Below are 24,272 nucleotides of genomic sequence, written 5' to 3' on the forward strand. Positions count from 1 at the left end.
ATGGCACGGAGGCAGACTTGCCAATATTTATCTCCCACTAACTATTTTTTTTTGAAAAGGGAGAATTTACCCAAAAAAACAAAAAGGCCCAGTATTACACACTGCTTTTCGGTTGGACACAATGAGAGACAGATGCCACACACAGGACTGGCACGGAGGCAGACTTGCCAATATTTATCTCCCACTAACTATTTTTTTTTGAAAAGGGAGAATTTACCCAAAAAAACCAAAAAGGCCCAGTATTACACACTGCTTTTCGGTGGGACACAATGAGAGACAGATGCCACACACAGGACTGGCACGGAGGCAGACTTGCCAATATTTATCTCCCACTAACTATTTTTTTTTGAAAAGGGAGAATTTACCCCCAAAAAACAAAAAAGCCCAGTATTACACACTGCTTTTCGGTGGGACACAATGAGAGACAGATGCCACACACAGGACTGGCACGGAGGCAGACTTGCCAATATTTATCTCCCACTAACTATTTTTTTTTGAAAAGGGAGAATTTACCCCCCCCCAAAAAAAGGCCCAGTATTACACACTTCTTTATGGTGGGACACAATGAGAGACGGATGCCACTCACAGGACTGGCACGGAGGCAGACTTGCCAATATTTATCTCCCACTAACTATTTTTTTTTGAAAAGGGAGAATTTACCCAAAAAAAAACAAAAAGGCCCAGTATTACACACTGCTTTTCGGTGGGACACAATGAGAGACAGATGCCACACACAGGACTGGCACGGAGGCAGACTTGCCAATATTTATCTCCCACTAACTATTTTTTTTTGGAAAGGGAGAATTTACCCCCCCCCAAAAAAAAGGCCCAGTATTACACACTGCTTTTCGGTGGGACACAATGAGAGACAGATGCCACACACAGGACTGGCACGGAGGCAGACTTGCCAATATTTATCTCCCACTAACTATTTTTTTTTGAAAAGGGAGAATTTACCCCCCCCCCAAAAAAAAGGCCCAGTATTACACACTTCTTTTCGGTGGGACACAATGAGAGACAGATGCCACACACAGGACTGGCACGGAGGCAGACTTGCCAATATTTATCTCCCACTAACTATTTTTTTTTGAAAAGGGAGAATTTACCCAAAAAAAACAAAAAGGCCCAGTATTACACACTGCTTTTCGGTGGGACACAATGAGAGACAGATGCCACACACAGGACTGACACGGAGGCAGACTTGCCAATATTTATCTCCCACTAACTATTTTTTTTTGAAAAGGGAGAATTTACCCCAAAAAAACAAAAAGGCCCAGTATTACACACTGCTTTTCGGTGGGACACAATGAGAGACAGATGCCACACACAGGACTGGCACGGAGGCAGACTTGCCAATATTTATCTCCCACTAACTATTTTTTTTTGAAAAGGGAGAATTTACCCAAAAAAACCAAAAAGGCCCAGTATTACACACTGCTTTTCGGTGGGACACAATGAGAGACAGATGCCACACACAGGACTGACACGGAGGCAGACTTGCCAATATTTATCTCCCACTAACTATTTTTTTTTGAAAAGGGAGAATTTACCCCCAAAAAACAAAAAGGCCCAGTATTACACACTGCTTTTCGGTGGGACACAATGAGAGACAGATGCCACACACAGGACTGGCACGGAGGCAGACTTGCCAATATTTATCTCCCACTAACTATTTTTTTTTGAAAAGGGAGAATTTACCCAAAAAAAAACAAAAAGGCCCAGTATTACACACAGCGTTTCGGTGGGACACAATGAGAGACAGATGCCACACACAGGACTGGCACGGAGGCAGACTTGCCAATATTTATCTCCCACTAACTATTTTTTTTTGGAAAGGGAGAATTTACCCCCCCCCAAAAAAAAGGCCCAGTATTACACACTGCTTTTCGGTGGGACACAATGAGAGACAGATGCCACACACAGGACTGGCACGGAGGCAGACTTGCCAATATTTATCTCCCACTAACTATTTTTTTTTGAAAAGGGAGAATTTACCCCCCCCAAAAAAAAAAGGCCCAGTATTACACACTTCTTTTCGGTGGGACACAATGAGAGACAGATGCCACACACAGGACTGGCACGGAGGCAGACTTGCCAATATTTATCTCCCACTAACTATTTTTTTTTGAAAAGGGAGAATTTACCCAAAAAAAACAAAAAGGCCCAGTATTACACACTGCTTTTCGGTGGGACACAATGAGAGACAGATGCCACACACAGGACTGACACGGAGGCAGACTTGCCAATATTTATCTCCCACTAACTATTTTTTTTTGAAAAGGGAGAATTTACCCCAAAAAAACAAAAAGGCCCAGTATTACACACTGCTTTTCGGTGGGACACAATGAGAGACAGATGCCACACACAGGACTGGCACGGAGGCAGACTTGCCAATATTTATCTCCCACTAACTATTTTTTTTTGAAAAGGGAGAATTTACCCAAAAAAAACAAAAAGGCCCAGTATTACACACTGCTTTTCGGTGGGACACAATGAGAGACAGATGCCACACACAGGACTGACACGGAGGCAGACTTGCCAATATTTATCTCCCACTAACTATTTTTTTTTGAAAAGGGAGAATTTACCCCCAAAAAACAAAAAGGCCCAGTATTACACACTGCTTTTCGGTGGGACACAATGAGAGACAGATGCCACACACAGGACTGGCACGGAGGCAGACTTGCCAATATTTATCTCCCACTAACTATTTTTTTTTGAAAAGGGAGAATTTACCCAAAAAAACCAAAAAGGCCCAGTATTACACACTTCTTTTCGGTGGGACACAATGAGAGACAGATGCCACACACAGGACTGGCACGGAGGCAGACTTGCCAATATTTATCTCCCACTAACTATTTTTTTTTGAAAAGGGAGAATTTACCCAAAAAAAACAAAAAGGCCCAGTATTACACACTGCTTTTCGGTGGGACACAATGAGAGACAGATGCCACACACAGGACTGGCACGGAGGCAGACTTGCCAATATTTATCTCCCACTAACTATTTTTTTTTGAAAAGGGAGAATTTACCCCCCCCCCAAAAAAAAGGCCCAGTATTACACACTGCTTTTCAGTGGGACACAATGAGAGACAGATGCCACACACAGGACTGACACGGAGGCAGACTTGCCAATATTTATCTCCCACTAACTATTTTTTTTTGAAAAGGGAGAATTTACCCAAAAAAAACAAAAAGGCCCAGTATTACACACTTCTTTTCGGTGGGACACAATGAGAGACAGATGCCACACACAGGACTGGCACGGAGGCAGACTTGCCAATATTTATCTCCCACTAACTTTTTTTTTTGAAAAGGGAGAATTTCCCCAAAAAAAACAAAAAGGCCCAGTATTACACACTGCTTTTCGGTGGCACACAATGAGAGACAGATGCCACACACAGGACTGGCACGGAGGCAGACTTGCCAATATTTATCTCCCACTAATTTTTATTTTTTTTGAAAAGGGAGAATTTAGCCAAGAAAAAAAAAAAAATGGCCAAGTATCACACAGTGGTTTTTTCGGTGCCACACAATGAGAGAGAGATGCCACCCACAGCAATGGCACGGAGGCAGACTTGCCAATATTTATCTCCCACTAACTATTTTTTTTTGAAAAGGGCGAATTTACCCAAAAAAAACAAAAAGGCCCAGTATTACACACTGCTTTTTGGTGGGACACAATGAGAGACAGATGCCACACACAGGACTGGCACGGAGGCAGACTTGCCAATATTTATCTCCCACTAACTTTTTTTTTTTGAAAAGGGAGAATTTCCCCCAAAAAACCAAAAAGGCCCAGTATTACACACTGCTTTTCGGTGGGACACAATGAGAGACAGATGCCACACACAGGACTGGCACGGAGGCAGACTTGCCAATATTTATCTCCCACTAACTATTTTTTTTTGAAAAGGGAGAATTTACCCAATAAAAACAAAAAGGCCCAGTATTACACACTGCTTTTCGGTGGGACACAATGAGAGAGAGATGCCACACACAGGACTGGCTCGGAGGCAGACTTGCCAATATTTATCTCCCACTAACTATTTTTTTTTGAAAAGGGAGAATTTACCCCCCCCCCAAAAAAAAAGGCCCAGTATTACACACTTCTTTTCAGTGGGACACAATGAGAGACAGATGCCACACACAGGACTGGCACGGAGGCAGACTTGCCAATATTTATCTCCCACTAACTATTTTTTTTTTGAAAAGGGAGAATTTAACCAAAAAAAACAAAAAGGCCCAGTATTACACACTGCTTTTCGGTGGGACACAATGATAGACAGATGCCACACACAGGACTGACACGGAGGCAGACTTGCCAATATTTATCTCCCACTAACTATTTTTTTTTGAAAAGGGAGAATTTACCCCAAAAAAACAAAAAGGCCCAGTATTACACACTGCTTTTCGGTGGGACACAATGAGAGACAGATGCCACACACAGGACTGGCACGGAGGCAGACTTGCCAATATTTATCTCCCACTAACTATTTTTTTTTGAAAAGGGAGAATTTACCCAAAAAAACCAAAAAGGCCCAGTATTACACACTGCTTTTCGGTGGGACACAATGAAAGACAGATGCCACACACAGGACTGGCACGGAGGCAGACTTGCCAATATTTATCTCCCACTAACTATTTTTTTTTGAAAAGGGAGAATTTACCCCCAAAAAACAAAAAAGCCCAGTATTACACACTGCTTTTCGGTGGGACACAATGAGAGACAGATGCCACACACAGGACTGGCACGGAGGCAGACTTGCCAATATTTATCTCCCACTAACTATTTTTTTTTGAAAAGGGAGAATTTACCCCCCCAAAAAAAAGGCCCAGTATTACACACTTCTTTTTGGTGGGACACAATGAGAGACAGATGCCACACACAGGACTGGCACGGAGGCAGACTTGCCAATATTTATCTCCCACTAACTATTTTTTTTTGAAAAGGGAGAATTTACCCAAAAAAAACAAAAAGGCCCAGTATTACACACTGCTTTTCGGTGGGACACAATGAGAGACAGATGCCACACACAGGACTGGCACTGAGGCAGACTTGCCAATATTTATCTCCCACTAACTATTTTTTTTTGAAAAGGGAGAATTTACCCCCCCCCCAAAAAAAGGCCCAGTATTACACACTGCTTTTCGGTGGGACACAATGAGAGACAGATGCCACACACAGGACTGGCACGGAGGCAGGCTTGCCAATATTTATCTCCCACTAACTATTTTTTTTGAAAAGGGAGAATTTACCCCCAAAAAACAAAAAGGCCCAGTATTACACACTGCTTTTCGGTGGGACACAATGAGAGACAGATGCCACACACAGGACTGGCACGGAGGCAGACTTGCCAATATTTATCTCCCACTAACTATTTTTTTTTTGAAAAGGGAGAATTTAACCAAAAAAAACAAAAAGGCCCAGTATTACACATTGCTTTTCGGTGGGACACAATGATAGACAGATGCCACACACAGGACTGACACGGAGGCAGACTTGCCAATATTTATCTCCCACTAACTATTTTTTTTTGAAAAGGGAGAATTTACCCCAAAAAAACAAAAAGGCCCAGTATTACACACTGCTTTTCGGTGGGACACAATGAGAGACAGATGCCACACACAGGACTGGCACGGAGGCAGACTTGCCAATATTTATCTCCCACTAACTATTTTTTTTTGAAAAGGGAGAATTTACCCAAAAAAACCAAAAAGGCCCAGTATTACACACTGCTTTTCGGTGGGACACAATGAAAGACAGATGCCACACACAGGACTGGCACGGAGGCAGACTTGCCAATATTTATCTCCCACTAACTATTTTTTTTTGAAAAGGGAGAATTTACCCCCCCCCAAAAAAAAAGGCCCAGTATTACACACTTCTTTTCGGTGGGACATAATGAGAGACAGATGCCACACACAGGACTGGCACGGAGGCAGACTTGCCAATATTTATCTCCCACTAACTATTTTTTTTTTTGAAAAGGGAGAATTTAACCAAAAAAAACAAAAAGGCCCAGTATTACACACTGCTTTTCGGTGGGACACAATGAGAGACAGATGCCACACACAGGACTGACACGGAGGCAGACTTGCCAATATTTATCTCCCACTAACTATTTTTTTTTGAAAAGGGAGAATTTACCCAAAAAAAACAAAAAGGCCCAGTATTACACACTTCTTTTCGGTGGGACACAATGAGAGACAGATGCCACACACAGGACTGGCACGGAGGCAGACTTGCCAATATTTATCTCCCACTAACTTTTTTTTTTGAAAAGGGAGAATTTCCCCAAAAAAAACAAAAAGGCCCAGTATTACACACTGCTTTTCGGTGGCACACAATGAGAGACAGATGCCACACACAGGACTGGCACGGAGGCAGACTTGCCAATATTTATCTCCCACTAATTTTTATTTTTTTTGAAAAGGGAGAATTTAGCCAAGAAAAAAAAAAAAATGGCCAAGTATCACACAGTGGTTTTTTCGGTGCCACACAATGAGAGAGAGATGCCACCCACAGCAATGGCACGGAGGCAGACTTGCCAATATTTATCTCCCACTAATTTTTATTTTTTTTGAAAAGGGAGAATTTAACCCAAAAAAACAAAAAGGCCCAGTATTACACACTGCTTTTCGGTGGGACACAATGAGAGACAGATGCCACACACAGGACTGGCACGGAGGCAGACTTGCCAATATTTATCTCCCACTAACTATTTTTTTTTGAAAAGGGAGAATTTACCCAAAAAAAAAAAAAAGGCCCAGTATTACACACTTCTTTTTGGTGGGACACAATGAGAGACAGATGCCACACACAGGACTGGCACGGAGGCAGACTTGCCAATATTTATCTCCCACTAACTATTTTTTTTTGAAAAGGGCGAATTTACCCAAAAAAAACAAAAAGGCCCAGTATTACACACTGCTTTTTGGTGGGACACAATGAGAGACAGATGCCACACACAGGACTGGCACGGAGGCAGACTTGCCAATATTTATCTCCCACTAACTTTTTTTTTTTTGAAAAGGGAGAATTTCCCAGAAAAAACCAAAAAGGCCCAGTATTACACACTGCTTTTCGGTGGGACACAATGAGAGACAGATGCCACACACAGGACTGGCACGGAGGCAGACTTGCCAATATTTATCTCCCACTAACTATTTTTTTTTGAAAAGGGAGAATTTACCCAATAAAAACAAAAAGGCCCAGTATTACACACTGCTTTTCGGTGGGACACAATGAGAGAGAGATGCCACACACAGGACTGGCTTGGAGGCAGACTTGCCAATATTTATCTCTCACTAACTATTTTTTTTTGAAAAGGGAGAATTTACCCCCCCCCCAAAAAAAAAGGCCCAGTATTACACACTTCTTTTCAGTGGGACACAATGAGAGACAGATGCCACACACAGGACTGGCACGGAGGCAGACTTGCCAATATTTATCTCCCACTAACTATTTTTTTTTTGAAAAGGGAGAATTTAACCAAAAAAAACAAAAAGGCCCAGTATTACACACTGCTTTTCGGTGGGACACAATGATAGACAGATGCCACACACAGGACTGACACGGAGGCAGACTTGCCAATATTTATCTCCCACTAACTATTTTTTTTTGAAAAGGGAGAATTTACCCCAAAAAAACAAAAAGGCCCAGTATTACACACTGCTTTTCGGTGGGACACAATGAGAGAGAGATGCCACACACAGGACTGGCACGGAGGCAGACTTGCCAATATTTATCTCCCACTAACTATTTTTTTTTGAAAAGGGAGAATTTACCCAAAAAAACCAAAAAGGCCCAGTATTACACACTGCTTTTCGGTGGGACACAATGAAAGACAGATGCCACACACAGGACTGGCACGGAGGCAGACTTGCCAATATTTATCTCCCACTAACTATTTTTTTTTGAAAAGGGAGAATTTACCCCCAAAAAACAAAAAAGCCCAGTATTACACACTGCTTTTCGGTGGGACACAATGAGAGACAGATGCCACACACAGGACTGGCACGGAGGCAGACTTGCCAATATTTATCTCCCACTAACTATTTTTTTTTGAAAAGGGAGAATTTACCCCCCCCAAAAAAAGGCCCAGTATTACACACTTCTTTTTGGTGGGACACAATGAGAGACAGATGCCACACACAGGACTGGCACGGAGGCAGACTTGCCAATATTTATCTCCCACTAACTATTTTTTTTTTAAAAGGGAGAATTTACCCAAAAAAAACAAAAAGGCCCAGTATTACACACTGCTTTTCGGTGGGACACAATGAGAGACAGATGCCACACACAGGACTGGCACTGAGGCAGACTTGCCAATATTTATCTCCCACTAACTATTTTTTTTTGAAAAGGGAGAATTTACCCCCCCCCAAAAAAAAGGCCCAGTATTACACACTGCTTTTCGGTGGGACACAATGAGAGACAGATGCCACACACAGGACTGGCACGGAGGCAGGCTTGCCAATATTTATCTCCCACTAACTATTTTTTTTGAAAAGGGAGAATTTACCCCCAAAAAACAAAAAGGCCCAGTATTACACACTGCTTTTCGGTGGGACACAATGAGAGACAGATGCCACACACAGGACTGGCACGGAGGCAGACTTGCCAATATTTATCTCCCACTAACTATTTTTTTTTTGAAAAGGGAGAATTTAACCAAAAAAAACAAAAAGGCCCAGTATTACACACTGCTTTTCGGTGGGACACAATGATAGACAGATGCCACACACAGGACTGACACGGAGGCAGACTTGCCAATATTTATCTCCCACTAACTATTTTTTTTTGAAAAGGGAGAATTTACCCCAAAAAAACAAAAAGGCCCAGTATTACACACTGCTTTTCGGTGGGACACAATGAGAGACAGATGCCACACACAGGACTGGCACGGAGGCAGACTTGCCAATATTTATCTCCCACTAACTATTTTTTTTTGAAAAGGGAGAATTTACCCAAAAAAACCAAAAAGGCCCAGTATTACACACTGCTTTTCGGTGGGACACAATGAAAGACAGATGCCACACACAGGACTGGCACGGAGGCAGACTTGCCAATATTTATCTCCCACTAACTATTTTTTTTTGAAAAGGGAGAATTTACCCCCAAAAAACAAAAAAGCCCAGTATTACACACTGCTTTTCGGTGGGACACAATGAGAGACAGATGCCACACACAGGACTGGCACGGAGGCAGACTTGCCAATATTTATCTCCCACTAACTATTTTTTTTTGGAAAGGGAGAATTTACCCCCCCCAAAAAAAGGCCCAGTATTACACACTTCTTTTTGGTGGGACACAATGAGAGACAGATGCCACACACAGGACTGGCACGGAGGCAGACTTGCCAATATTTATCTCCCACTAACTATTTTTTTTTGAAAAGGGAGAATTTACCCAAAAAAAACAAAAAGGCCCAGTATTACACACTGCTTTTCGGTGGGACACAATGAGAGACAGATGCCACACACAGGACTGGCACTGAGGCAGACTTGCCAATATTTATCTCCCACTAACTATTTTTTTTTGAAAAGGGAGAATTTACCCCCCCCCAAAAAAAGGCCCAGTATTACACACTGCTTTTCGGTGGGACACAATGAGAGACAGATGCCACACACAGGACTGGCACGGAGGCAGACTTGCCAATATTTATCTCCCACTAACTATTTTTTTTGAAAAGGGAGAATTTACCCCCAAAAAACAAAAAGGCCCAGTATTACACACTGCTTTTCGGTGGGACACAATGAGAGACAGATGCCACACACAGGACTGGCACGGAGGCAGACTTGCCAATATTTATCTCCCACTAACTATTTTTTTTTGAAAAGGGAGAATTTATCCAAAAAAACCAAAAAGGCCCAGTATTACACACTTCTTTTCGGTGGGACACAATGAGAGACAGATGCCACACACAGGACTGGCACGGAGGCAGACTTGCCAATATTTATCTCCCACTAACTACTTTTTTTTGAAAAGGGAGAATTTACCCAAAAAAAACAAAAAGGCCCAGTATTACACACTGCTTTTCGGTGGGACACAATGAGAGACAGATGCCACACACAGTACTGGCACGGAGGCAGACTTGCCAATATTTATCTCCCACTAACTATTTTTTTTTTAAAAGGGAGAATTTACCCCCCCCCAAAAAAAAGGCCCAGTATTACACACTGCTTTTCGGTGGGACACAATGAGAGACAGATGCCACACACAGGACTGGCACGGAGGCAGACTTGCCAATATTTATCTCCCACTAACTATTTTTTTTTGAAAAGGGAGAATTTAACCAAAAAAAACAAAAAGGCCCAGTATTACACACTGCTTTTCGGTGGGACACAATGAGAGACAGATGCCACACACAGGACTGGCACGGAGGCAGACTTGCCAATATTTATCTCCCACTAATTTTTATTTTTTTTGAAAAGGGAGAATTTAGCCAAGAAAAAAAAAAAATGGCCAAGTATCACACAGTGTTTTTTTCGGTGCCACACAATGAGAGAGAGATGCCACCCACAGCAATGGCACGGAGGCAGACTTGCCAATATTTATCTCCCACTAATTTTTTTTTTTGAAAAGGGAGAATTTAGCCAAAAAAAAAAAAAAATGGCCAAGTATCACACAGTGGTTTTTTCGGTGCCACACAATGAGAGAGAGATGCCACCCACAGCAATGGCACGGAGGCAGACTTGCCAATATTTATCTCCCACTAACTATTTTTTTTTGAAAAGGGAGAATTTACCCCAAAAAACAAAAAGGCCCAGTATTACACACTGCTTTTCGGTGGGACACAATGAGAGACAGATGCCACTCACAGGACTGGCACGGAGGCAGACTTGCCAATATTTATCTCCCACTAACTATTTTTTTTTGAAAAGGGAGAATTTACCCCCCCCCCCCAAAAAAAAAGGCCCAGTATTACACACTTCTTTTCGGTGGGACACAATGAGAGACAGATGCCACACACAGGACTGGCACGGAGGCAGACTTGCCAATATTTATCTCCCACTAACTATTTTTTTTTTGAAAAGGGAGAATTTAACCAAAAAAAACAAAAAGGCCCAGTATTACACACTGCTTTTCGGTGGGACACAATGAGAGACAGATGCCACACACAGGACTGACACGGAGGCAGACTTGCCAATATTTATCTCCCACTAACTATTTTTTTTTGAAAAGGGAGAATTTACCCCAAAAAAACAAAAAGGCCCAGTATTACACACTTCTTTTCGGTGGGACACAATGAGAGACAGATGCCACACACAGGACTGTTACGGAGGCAGACTTGCCAATATTTATCTCCCACTAACTATTTTTTTTTTAAAAGGGAGAATTTACCCAAAAAAAACAAAAAGGCCCAGTATTACACACTGCTTTTCGGTGGGACACAATGAGAGACAGATGCCACACACAGGACTGGCACGGAGGCAGACTTGCCAATATTTATCTCCCACTAACTTTTTTTTTTTGAAAAGGGAGAATTTCCCCAAAAAAACCAAAAAGGCCCAGTATTACACACTGCTTTTCGGTGGGACACAATGAGAGACAGATGCCACACACAGGACTGGCACGGAGGCAGACTTGCCAATATTTATCTCCCACTAACTATTTTTTTTTGAAAAGGGAGAATTTAACCAAAAAAAATCAAAAAGGCCCAGTATTACACACTGCTTTTCGGTGGCACACAATGAGAGACAGATGCCACACACAGGACTGGCACGGAGGCAGACTTGCCAATATTTATCTTCCACTAACTATTTTTTTTTTAAAAGAGAGAATTTACCCAAAAAAAACAAAAAGGCCCAGTATTACACACTGCTTTTCGGTGGCACACAATGAGAGACAGATGCCACACACAGGACTGGCACGGAGGCAGACTTGCCAATATTTATCTCCCACTAATTTTTATTTTTTTTGAAAAGGGAGAATTTAGCCAAGAAAAAAAAAAAATGGCCAAGTATCACACAGTGGTTTTTTCGGTGCCACACAATGAGAGAGAGATGCCACCCACAGCAATGGCACGGAGGCAGACTTGCCAATATTTATCTCCCACTAATTTTTATTTTTTTTGAAAAGGGAGAATTTAGCCAAAAAAAAAAAAATGGCCAAGTATCACACAGTGGTTTTTTCGGTGCCACACAATGAGAGAGAGATGCCACCCACAGCAATGGCACGGAGGCAGACTTGCCAATATTTATCTCCCACTAATTTTTTTTTTTTTGAAAAGGGAGAATTTAGCCAAAAAAAAAAAAAAATGGCCAAGTATCACACAGTGGTTTTTTCGGTGCCACACAATGAGAGAGAGATGCCACCCACAGCAATGGCACGGAGGCAGACTTGCCAATATTTATCTCCCACTAATTTATTTTTTTGGAAAAGGGAGAATGTAGCCAAAAAAAAAAATGGCCAAGTATCACACAGTGGTTTTCGTTTTCGGTGCCACACAATGAGAGAGAGATGCCACCCACAGGACTGGCACGGAGGCAGAGTTGCCAATATTTATCTCCCTGCAGTTATCTCAGAAAAGTATGGCAGGCAGCTAGAAAAAGGACTGCTGCACACAAAAGTGTGGACAAACACACAAGATAGCTGTGCAGAAAGGAAGGAAATACAGGATTTGTGCTTTGAAAAAAGCAGTTGGTTTGCACAGCGGCGTACACACACAGGCACAGCAACGCATCTATCAGGGTCAGGGAGCCTTCTAAGGCAGCCCAATGAGCGACAGCGCTGAGGAAAAAAAAATGTAGCTTCCACTGTCCCTGCAAACAAAAGGTGGTGTTGGACAGTGGAAATCGCTACAGCACAAGCGGTTTGTAGCTTTATGTACCCTGCCTATCACTATCCCTGCTTCTGAAGAAGCGGCAGCAACCTCTCCCTACGCTCACATCAGCAGCAGTAAGATGGCGGTCGGCGGGAACGCCCCTTTATAGCCCCTGTGACGTGGCAGAAAACAAGCCAATCACTGCAATGCCCTTCTCTAAGATGGTGGGGACTGAGATCTATGTCATCACGCTGCCCACACTCTGCGTCCACCTTCATTGGCTGAGAAATGGCGCTTTTAGCGTCATCGAAACGCGACTTTGGCGCGAAAGTCGCGTACCGCATGGCCAATGCAACGCTGGGATCGGCTCGGTTTCATGAGACGCCGACTTTGCCAAAAGTCGGCGACTTATGAAAATGAACGATCCGTTTCGCTCAACCCTACTGATCAGTAATAAAAAAAACCCACAATACTATCTCCATCAGTGCCATTATACACAAGAGATCTGTACTTAGTATGCAGTGTCTGTGTACAGGTAATACAGTGATCACCAGTGACATTATACACAGGAGCTCTGTATATAGTGTATAGGTAATACAGTGATCACTGGTGACATTATACACAGGAGCTCTATATATAGTATACAGTGTATAGTGTCAGTGTATAGGTAACACACTGACTCACCAGTGACACATCTAGGTGAAGTCCTTCATCTTTCATCCAGCACAGATATCCATCACATCATCCAGCCAGGGCTCGTCTCTGCAGGAAATAACACAGTTATCTCGAGTTCCGCTTGCAGAACAGATTACTTAATTTTCCCAACTTCTACATTATACCACATGAAGAAGGCAACATAGTATCACTCTACACAGTAATAGGACCGCCTCTCCATTTAAAACAGTATACTCAAAAAATAAAATAAATACATCACTGCAGTAATAATATCCCTTAATTAGCCCCTATGGTAATAAAATTCGCCATCCTAACCACCGTGTGTCTCATTCCTGGCGTCAGCTATATGTTCTCCCATCCTGCCCCATATGATCTCCTGATCCTGCCCCATCTGTCTCCATCATATCCATCCTGCCCCATGATCCTGCCTTATCTGTCTCTAATCCTGCTCCCAGTGTCTCCAACCATGCCCGTATCACCAATCTGCCCCATCTCCAATCATGCCCCCATGTCTGCAATCATGCCCCCTGTGTCTCCATTCTGCCCTGTATCTCCTGTTGTGAAATTGGATTTTGGGCTCCCCCGGTGGCCACTGGTGGAATTGAACTTGTGTGCATCATCCCCTCTGTTCACCTGTTCCCATCAGGATGTGGGAGTCGCTATTTAACCTTGCTCCTCTGTCACTTCCATGCCGGTCAACATTGTAATCAGAAGCCTTTCTGTGCATGTTCCTGCTACCAGACAACTTCCAGCTAAGTCGTACTTTTGTCCTTGTTTGTTTTTTGCATTTTGTTCCAGTTCACAGCTGCAGTTTCGTTTCTGTGTCTGGAAAGCTCTTGTGATCTGAAATTGCCACTCTGATGTTATGAGTTAATACTAGAGTCTTAAAGTAATTTCAGGATGGTGTATTGATAGGGTTTTCAGCTGACCATGAAAGTACCCTTTCTGTGTTCCTGCTATCTAGTAAGCGGACCTCGATTTTGCTAAACCTATTTTCATACTACGTTTGTCATTTTCATCTTAAATCACCGCCAATATATGTGGGGGCCTCTGTCTGCCTTTCGGGGAAATTTCTCTAGAGGTGAGCCAGGACTATATTTTCCTCTGCCAGGATTAGTTAGTCCTCCGGCCGGCACTGGGCGTCTAGGGATAAAACGCAGGCTACGCTACCCGGCTACTGTTAGTTGTGCGGCAGGTTTAGTTCATGGTCAGTTTAAGTTTCCATCCTTCCAAGAGCTAGTTCCTATGTATGCTGGGCTATGTTCTCTTGCCATTGAGAACCATAACAGTTTGACCGGCCCACAAAGGGTTAAATTAATTGGCAGAGAAAGGAGAGAAAAAAGAAGTCTGCTGAAAAATTTTTTTTTTTTTTTTTTTCCCTTCAGTTCTGAGGGTGCTTTCAATTGAATCACTTGCAAGTCTGCCTATATTGCAGCCTTCCTCTCTCTCTCTCCTTCTAATCCTGGAATGGCTCTGTGTTCACCTGTTTAAAATGGATATTCAGAGTTTAGCTGCAGGTTTGAATAATCTCACCACGAAAGTTCAAAATTTACAAGATTTTGTTGTTCATGTTCCTATATCTGAACCTAGAATTCCTTTGCCTGAATTTTTCTCGGGGAATAGATCTTGCTTTCAAAATTTCAAAAATAATTGCAAGTTGTTTTTGTCCCTGAAATCTCGCTCTGCTGGAGATCCTGCTCAGCAGGTCAGGATTGTGATTTCCTTGCTCCGGGGCGACCCTCAAGATTGGGCTTTTGCATTGGCTCCAGGGGATCCTGCGTTGCTCAATGTGGATGCGTTTTTTCTGGCCTTGGGGTTGCTTTATGAGGAACCTCATTTAGAGCTTCAGGCGGAAAAAGCCTTGATGTCCCTATCTCAGGGGCAAGATGAAGTTGAAATATACTGCCAAAAATTCCGTAAATGGTCTGTGCTTACTCAGTGGAATGAGTGCGCCCTGGCGGCGAATTTCAGAGAGGGTCTCTCTGATGCCGTTAAGGATGTTATGGTGGGGTTCCCTGTGCCTGCGGGTCTGAATGAGTCCATGACAATGGCTATCCAGATCGATAGACGTCTGCGGGAGCGCAAACCTGTGCACCATTTGGCGGTGTCTACTGAGAAGACGCCAGAGAATATGCAATGTGATAGAATTCTGTCCAGAAGCGAACGGCAGAATTTTAGACGAAAAAATGGGTTGTGCTTTTATTGTGGTGATTCAACTCATGTTATATCAGCATGCTCTAAGCGTACTAAGAAGCTTGATAAATCAGTTTCAATTGGCACTTTTCAGTCTAAGTTTATTCTATCTGTGACCCTGATTTGTTCTTTATCATCTATTACCGCGGATGCCTATGTCGACTCTGGCGCCGCTTTGAGTCTTATGGATTGGTCCTTTGCCAAACGCTGTGGGTATGATTTAGAGCCTCTTGAAACTCCTATACCTCTGAAGGGGATTGACTCCACCCCATTGGCTAGTAATAAACCACAATACTGGACACAAGTAACTATGCGAATTAATCCGGATCATCAGGAGATTATTCGCTTTCTTGTGCTGTATAATCTACATGATGTGTTGGTGCTTGGATTGCCATGGCTGCAATCTCATAACCCAGTCCTCGACTGGAACGCTATGTCTGTGTTAAGCTGGGGATGTAAGGGGATGCATGGGGACGTACCTTTGGTTTCCATTTCGTCATCTATTCCCTCTGAGATTCCTGAATTCTTGTCTGACTATCGTGACGTTTTTGAAGAACCTAAGCTTGGTTCATTACCTCCGCACCGGGAGTGCGATTGTGCCATAGATTTGATTCCGGGTAGTAAATACCCTAAGGGTCGTTTATTTAATCTGTCTGTGCCTGAACATGCTGCTATGCGAGAATATATAAAGGAGTCCTTGGAAAAGGGACATATTCGTCCTTCGTCATCTCCCTTAGGAGCCGGTTTTTTCTTTGTGTCTAAGAAAGATGGCTCTTTGAGGCCGTGCATTGATTATCGGCTTTTGAATAAAATCACGGTTAAATATCAATATCCGTTGCCACTGCTGACTGATTTGTTTGCTCGCATAAAGGGGGCCAAGTGGTTCTCTAAGATAGATCTCCGTGGGGTGTATAATTTGGTGCGAATTAAGCAGGGGGATGAGTGGAAAACCGCATTTAATACGCCCGAGGGCCACTTTGAGTATTTGGTGATGCCTTTTGGCCTTTCAAATGCCCCTTCAGTCTTTCAGTCCTTTATGCATGACATTTTCCGTGATTATTTGGATAAATTTATGATCGTGTATCTGGATGATATTCTGATTTTTTCGGATGACTGGGACTCTCATGTCCAGCAGGTCAGGAGGGTTTTTCAGGTTTTGCGGTCTAATTCCTTGTGTGTGAAGGGTTCTAAGTGCGTTTTTGGGGTTCAAAAGATTTCCTTCTTGGGATACATTTTTTCCCCCTCTTCCATCGAGATGGATCCTGTCAAGGTTCGGGCTATTTGTGATTGGACGCAACCCTCTTCTCTTAAGAGTCTTCAGAAATTTTTGGGCTTTGCTAACTTTTATCGTCGATTTATTGCTGGTTTTTCTGATGTTGTTAAACCATTGACTGATTTGACTAAGAAGGGTGCTGATGTTGCTGATTGGTCCCCTGCTGCTGTGGAGGCCTTTCGGGAGCTTAAGCGCCGCTTTTCTTCCGCCCCTGTGTTGCGTCAGCCTGATGTTGCTCTTCCTTTTCAGGTTGAGGTCGACGCTTCTGAAATCGGAGCTGGGGCGGTTTTGTCGCAAAGAAGTTCCGACTGCTCCGTGATGAAACCTTGTGCTTTTTTTTCTCGTAAATTTTCGCCCGCCGAGCGGAATTATGATATTGGGAATCGGGAGCTTTTGGCCATGAAGTGGGCTTTTGAGGAGTGGCGTCATTGGCTTGAGGGGGCTAGACATCAGGTGGTGGTATTGACCGACCACAAGAATTTGATTTATCTTGAGTCCGCCAGACGCCTGAATCCTAGACAGGCGCGCTGGTCGTTGTTTTTCTCTCGGTTTAATTTTGTGGTGTCATACCTACCGGGTTCTAAGAATGTTAAGGCGGATGCCCTTTCTAGGAGTTTTGAGCCTGACTCCCCTGGTAATTCTGAACCTACAGGTATCCTTAAGGATGGAGTGATATTGTCTGCCGTTTCTCCAGACCTGCGGCGGGCCTTGCAGGATTTTCAGGCGGATAGACCTGATCGTTGCCCACCTGGTAGACTGTTTGTTCCTGATGATTGGACCAGTAAAGTCATTTCTGAGGTTCATTCTTCTGCGTTGGCAGGTCATCCTGGAATCTTTGGTACCAGGGATTTGGTGGCAAGGTCCTTCTGGTGGCCTTCCCTGTCACGAGATGTGCGAGGCTTTGTGCAGTCTTGTGACGTTTGTGCTCGGGCCAAGCCTTGTTGTTCTCGGGCTAGTGGATTGTTGTTGCCCTTGCCTATCCCGAAGAGGCCTTGGACGCACATCTCGATGGATTTTATTTCGGATCTTCCTGTTTCTCAGAAGATGTCTGTCATCTGGGTGGTGTGTGACCGTTTCTCTAAGATGGTCCATTTGGTTCCCCTGCCTAAGTTGCCTTCTTCTTCCGAGTTGGTTCCTCTGTTTTTTCAAAATGTGGTTCGTTTGCATGGTATTCCGGAGAATATCGTTTCTGACAGAGGAACCCAATTCGTGTCTAGATTTTGGCGGGCATTCTGTGCTAGGATGGGCATAGATTTGTCTTTCTCGTCTGCTTTCCATCCTCAGACTAATGGCCAGACCGAGCGGACGAATCAGACTTTGGAGACATATTTGAGGTGTTTTGTGTCTGCAGATCAGGATGATTGGGTTGCTTTTTTGCCTTTAGCGGAGTTTGCCCTCAATAATCGGGCCAGCTCTGCCACCTTGGTGTCTCCTTTTTTCTGTAATTCGGGGTTTCATCCTCGATTTTCCTCCGGTCAGGTGGAATCTTCGGATTGTCCTGGAGTGGATGCTGTGGTGGAGAGGTTGCATCAGATTTGGGGGCAGGTGGTGGACAATTTGAAGTTGTCCCAGGAGAAGACTCAGCTTTTTGCCAACCGCCGGCGTCGGGTTGGTCCTCGGCTTTGTGTCGGGGACTTGGTGTGGTTGTCTTCTCGTTTTGTCCCTATGAGGGTTTCTTCTCCTAAATTTAAGCCTCGGTTCATCGGCCCGTACAAGATATTGGAGATTCTTAACCCTGTGTCCTTCCATTTGGACTTCCCTGCATCTTTTTCTATTCATAATGTTTTTCATCGGTCATTGTTGCGCAGGTATGAGGTACCGGTTGTGCCTTCCGTTGAGCCTCCTGCTCCGGTGTTGGTTGAGGGCGAGTTGGAGTACGTTGTGGAAAAAATCTTGGACTCCCGTGTTTCCAGACGGAAACTCCAGTATCTGGTCAAATGGAAGGGATACGGTCAGGAGGATAATTCTTGGGTGACTGCCTCTGATGTTCATGCCTCCGATCTGGTCCGTGCCTTTCATAGGGCTCATCCTGATCGCCCTGGTGGTTCTGGTGAGGGTTCGGTGCCCCCTCCTTGAGGGGGGGGTACTGTTGTGAAATTGGATTTTGGGCTCCCCCGGTGGCCACTGGTGGAATTGAACTTGTGTGCATCATCCCCTCTGTTCACCTGTTCCCATCAGGATGTGGGAGTCGCTATTTAACCTTGCTCCTCTGTCACTTCCATGCCGGTCAACATTGTAATCAGAAGCCTTTCTGTGCATGTTCCTGCTACCAGACAACTTCCAGCTAAGTCGGACTTTTGTCCTTGTTTGTTTTTTGCATTTTGTTCCAGTTCACAGCTGCAGTTTCGTTTCTGTGTCTGGAAAGCTCTTGTGATCTGAAATTGCCACTCTGATGTTATGAGTTAATACTAGAGTCTTAAAGTAATTTCAGGATGGTGTATTGATAGGGTTTTCAGCTGACCATGAAAGTACCCTTTCTGTCTTCCTGCTATCTAGTAAGCGGACCTCGATTTTGCTAAACCTATTTTCATACTACGTTTGTCATTTTCATCTTAAATCACCGCCAATATATGTGGGGGCCTCTGTCTGCCTTTCGGGGAAATTTCTCTAGAGGTGAGCCAGGACTATATTTTCCTCTGCCAGGATTAGTTAGTCCTCCGGCCGGCGCTGGGCGTCTAGGGATAAAACGCAGGCTACGCTACCCGGCTACTGTTAGTTGTGCGGCAGGTTTAGTTCATGGTCAGTTTAAGTTTCCATCCTTCCAAGAGCTAGTTCCTATGTATGCTGGGCTATGTTCTCTTGCCATTGAGAACCATAACAATCTCCATTCTGCCCCGTGTCCAGCATTCTGCCCCTGTGTCCAGCAATCTGCCCTTGTCCAGCTTTCTTCCCGTGTCCAGCATTCTGCCCCAATGTCCAGCTTTCTGCATCAGTGTCCAGCATTCTGCCTCAATGTCCAGCTTTTTGCCCCTGTGTCCAGCATTCTGCCCCAATGTCCAGCTTTCTGCATCAGTGTCCAGCATTCTGCCCCAATGTCCAGCATTCTGCCCCTGTGTGCAGCATTCTACCCCTGTGTCCAGCGTTCTGCCTGTGTCCAGCATTCTGCCCCTGTGTCCTGCTTTCTGCCGCAATATCCAGCTTTCTGCCTGTGTACAGCATTCTGTCCCTGTGTCCAGCATTCTGCCTCTGTGTGCAGCGTTCGGCACCCGTGTGCAGCGTTCTGCCCCAATGTCCAGCATTCTGCCCCTGTGTCAAGCTTTCTGCCCGTGTCCAGCTTTCTGCCCCTGTGTCCAGCTTTCTGCCCCTGTGTCCAGCTTTCTGCCTGTGTCCAGCTTTCTGCCCCTGTGTCCAGCTTTCTGCCCCTGTGTCCACCTTTCTGCCCCTGTATCAAGCTTTCTGTCCCTGTGTGCAGTGTTCTACCCATGTCCAGCGTTCTGCCCCTGTGTCCAGCGTTCTGCCTCTGTGTCCAGCTTTCTGTCCCTGTGTCCAGCTTTCTGCCCCTGTGTCCAGCGTTCTGCCCCTGTGTCCAGCGTTCTGCCCCTGTGTCCAGCTTTCTGCCCTGGGCCCCCCGGATCGCCGCTCTCAATAAAAAAAAAACAAAACAAGTTCTGCTTACCTGGTCGCGCTCCTGCTCTCTCTACGCAGCTGAAGCGCGCACTCGCCGGCAACTGACAATGACGTCAGACGCCGGCGACATGCACACTGTGGCTGATGTCAGCTGCCAGCCTCAGATTGGCTGGTGGCTGTTAACTATTGACATGCGGGCACGGGCCCGCACGTCAATAGTGTTAAACAGCTGCAGCGCCGCTAAGGGCCCGGTGTAGCCTGCGGCTGCCGGTAGGGGCTCGGTGAGCAGATCAGACGGGGCCCGATGTGGGCCCCCTCTGCCTACCGGGCCCCATACGCCAGTCATGGCTGTAATGCCCTGATGGCGGCCCTGGGAACATCTATGGGGGAACTTACCAAACTTTGCCTGCTTTGCTGGTGAAAATGTGGACCAACCAGGTCTGGGGTACAGCTGCTCAGCTACAGCAAACCAACCACAATCAATCGCCAGCCTGTCATGGTATCCTTCGCATCGTGTGTCCCATAGTTCAGGATGGTGCTCCACCAAACTTATTAGCCGCTCTGTGTCCACACGGGTGGCCATAATATTATCCAGTCAGCAGAGTATAAAGATGGCAGCACTCTGATAACTTGCCAACTTCACCTCAGAGCCTAAAATGATGTCTAGACTTATGTTAAACTTTGGGCCAAGCAATGTCTAGACACCTGTCTGGTATTGATACAATTGCTTTGAATGTTAATCCTCAAATTTTAAAAATGCACATGGACAGCACACGGACGGCACACGGACGTCATCCGTGTGCGGCACGTGTTAACACGCACCCATTGACTTTAATGGGTCCGTGTGATCTGTGCGCTCCCACGAACACTGACATGTCTCCGTATTTTGCACACGGACACACAGTCCGCAAAAAATCACTGACATGTGCAGAAACACATTGATTTTAATGTGTCTACGTGTGTCAGTGTCTCCGGTACGTGAGAAAACTGTCACCACACGTACCGGAGCCACTGACGTGTGAAACAGGCCTTACTGGAGTCTGGCGGGAGGGCCACTTGCTCAGGGGCTATCCCGCTATACGATGTCTTGGATATGTTAGCACTCACCAGGTCCTCAGGTGGATATGGTGCAGATGGATCGCCATCTTCCTCCTCTTCCTCCACCTGGTAGGGTCTCCTGACCGCCCAAGACAGCCACCGGTCATGGCCCTGAATCGGTCATCGTTCCTCAACTTCTCCTCAAAGGGGGCCGCTTCCTGCCAGGATCTCCGCTCTATGATTTTCCAGGGAAATAATCGACCCCTTCAGCCTCTCCACCGTGGCGGAGACCTCACCTCTTCTCGAGGCAGGGCCGTAGTTGGCAACAGGCTCCCCTGCCGCCTTAGAGCCCTAGATTAGGGTCCAACTGCCGCACCTCTGTTGACCGACTCTCCTCCTGCGGGAGGAGGACCCGCCATGGCCGCGGCCTTAGGGGTCTTGGTCTTCTGGGTCCTGTGGCCCACCTGAGTTATTATTTTTCTTTCCCATTGTTCCCAGGACTGGCTAGATGGTAGGCCTCCTGATGCTATATGAGGCCTCCCACCCCCAGCCGGCTTAGACCGGGGGGTGGGAGCCAGGGTCTCAGCCCCGGAGCTCAGTCCCAGGAACAGTCTTCACTCCCTGGGAAGGGGGCAGGCAAAGAGTCCCAGTTGAAAAATTACCTCCCTTCCCAGGAGCACACGGTCCACAGTGAAGCACACAGCAACCACACGACCAGCAGCCACGCCTCTTCCTCTCATTGGATGGAGCTGGAATTACCATGGCAGCTGGCACCAGACTTGCCCTCCAATAGATCCTTGTTAAAGGATTTAAAGTGTACTCATTCCAATTATAGAGCCTCGAAAGAGTCCTGTATTGTTATTTTTCGTCACTACCTCACCGGGTCGGGAGTGGGTAATTTGCGCGCCTGCTGCCTTCCTTGGATATGATAGCCATTTCTCAGGCTCCCTCTCCGGAATCGAACCCTGATTCACCGTTACCCGTGGTCACCATGGTCGGCACAGAAAGTATCATCGAAAGTTAATAGGGAAGACACCGGACTGGATCGTCGCCGTCATGGGGACGTGTGATTGGCCCGAGTATATCCAGAGTCACAATGCTTACAGGGAGAGCGTGGCTGGGGCAAGGCCATGGAAGACCGTCCTGAAGCCGCACCCGGGACCCCAGACTGGTTTTGGTCTGATAAATGCACACATCCCTGGTGGTCAGAACTTGTTTACACATATTAGCTCTAGAATTACCACAGTTGTCCGAGTCAATGGTTTAGAGCGATTCAAGGAACCATAACTGATTTAATGAGCCATTCGCAGTTTCACTGTACCGCCCGTGTGTACTTACACGTGCATGGCTTAATCTTTGAGACAAGCATATGTTACTGGCAGGATCAACTATGTAGCTCCCCAGTACTACTGGTCCGCGTTGAGGCAAGGGAGAGACCCAGAGAGAGGGAGAAAGAAACTGGAGGAGACCCCGCAGCAGGAAGGGCACCCGGAGGAACAGAAATCCTCATCATCGTCTGAGCCGGTGGTGGCAATATGGGGCGTAACCTGCAGTAAGGGAGCCTGAACGGCGAGTGCATTGCCACCGTGAGATTGTGCACGCTGTACAGTAAATATTAAATAACAAACAGATAAACACATACGGCTACTGGAATATAACATGATCAATATAAGATGTTGCCAAATATATGCATAAAGATATATTCCATAGCTAAATAATTGGAACAATAAGGATCCACTGAAATCAATATGAGAACCACCACAGAAAAAAGTTCAGTGAAATAAATCCAAAGAGAATTATAAATATATATTGCAAAGAATGAGTTTATTAGTACAAAAGCTCAACTGACAAGCAACATGGCTAAAAAGTGACAGACAATGCCGCATATAAAAAGGCGGTAATAAACAGCATAACAATATCTAGATATTCAGTAGGTAAGAGTATGCAAATTAATGAATAAGTGAAAAACAATTCCAGCAACAGTTGGGAGTTACCTTCCTTCCTCAGGGGGCGTGCCGCGATGAGTAGCAGTGGTTATTTATAGCTCACCCATGCCAGAAGATTGTGTCGGCCAGCAGATGGAAACTGTCCCGCCCACACATCAGCAACACCCTGGCCGCTGATGCAGGATCACATGGGGCACCATGTGACCAACCCGTCAGACAGTGGGCGGTGCCAGAAGGGAAGGCAGGGCGAAGCTGAGCAACACATTCACCAGTGGCCTTCTTGATTATGGGCCAAAGGCCAGCACTGCATAGTGGCAGCGCATATGTAGACATCAGAATGCGTAGTAGTATCATATATGCCCAGAGCCAATATAAGTTAAACAAACTATGGCAAACCATTTAATATATCCCATATAAGCATATATAAACAAGAAACATTTGCAGAATAATTCATACGCAATATATCAAAATTAGATAGCATTAATCAATAGTTTATAACAAGTTTATCAATATTACATAATTTTACTCAAAAATAGATACATATACACAAAGATAAATGCCATACAAATTTAATAATACTACACAATATACCAATAAGGGACAATTATATATACCATTATTATACGTAAAATCATATGCATAGCTCTTATCAAATATAACATATGCACCGCTCCTAGCACACATGCAGGCCATATACGCAAATAACAAAATGAAGCGTAATATTCAGTAATAATTGGTGGTCTTCATCCCAAAGCACTCATCATAGCCATATGGAGATCTTCAAATGTCACTAAAATACAAATATAA

At 44.9% G+C, this 24,272-nt stretch overlaps 1 long non-coding RNA gene across 1 annotated transcript in view; it reads right to left on the reverse strand.

The window, feature by feature from the left end:
- The window catches only part of LOC143764166 (uncharacterized), an 83,554-nt gene extending 60,004 nt beyond the window's left edge, over window positions 1–23,550 (reverse strand). Inside the window, exons 1-2 of the long non-coding RNA XR_013213079.1 lie at window positions 23,514–23,550; window positions 13,458–13,535 (exon numbers count right to left, since the gene is read on the reverse strand). This is a non-coding gene — a long non-coding RNA (uncharacterized LOC143764166). The remainder of the gene's footprint in view (window positions 1–13,457; window positions 13,536–23,513) is intronic.
- Window positions 23,551–24,272: the final 722 nt, after the last annotated feature.

This window comes from Ranitomeya variabilis, chromosome 1, assembly GCF_051348905.1.
Source record: "Ranitomeya variabilis isolate aRanVar5 chromosome 1, aRanVar5.hap1, whole genome shotgun sequence".
In the NCBI taxonomy this organism is placed as follows: Eukaryota; Metazoa; Chordata; class Amphibia; order Anura; family Dendrobatidae; genus Ranitomeya; species Ranitomeya variabilis.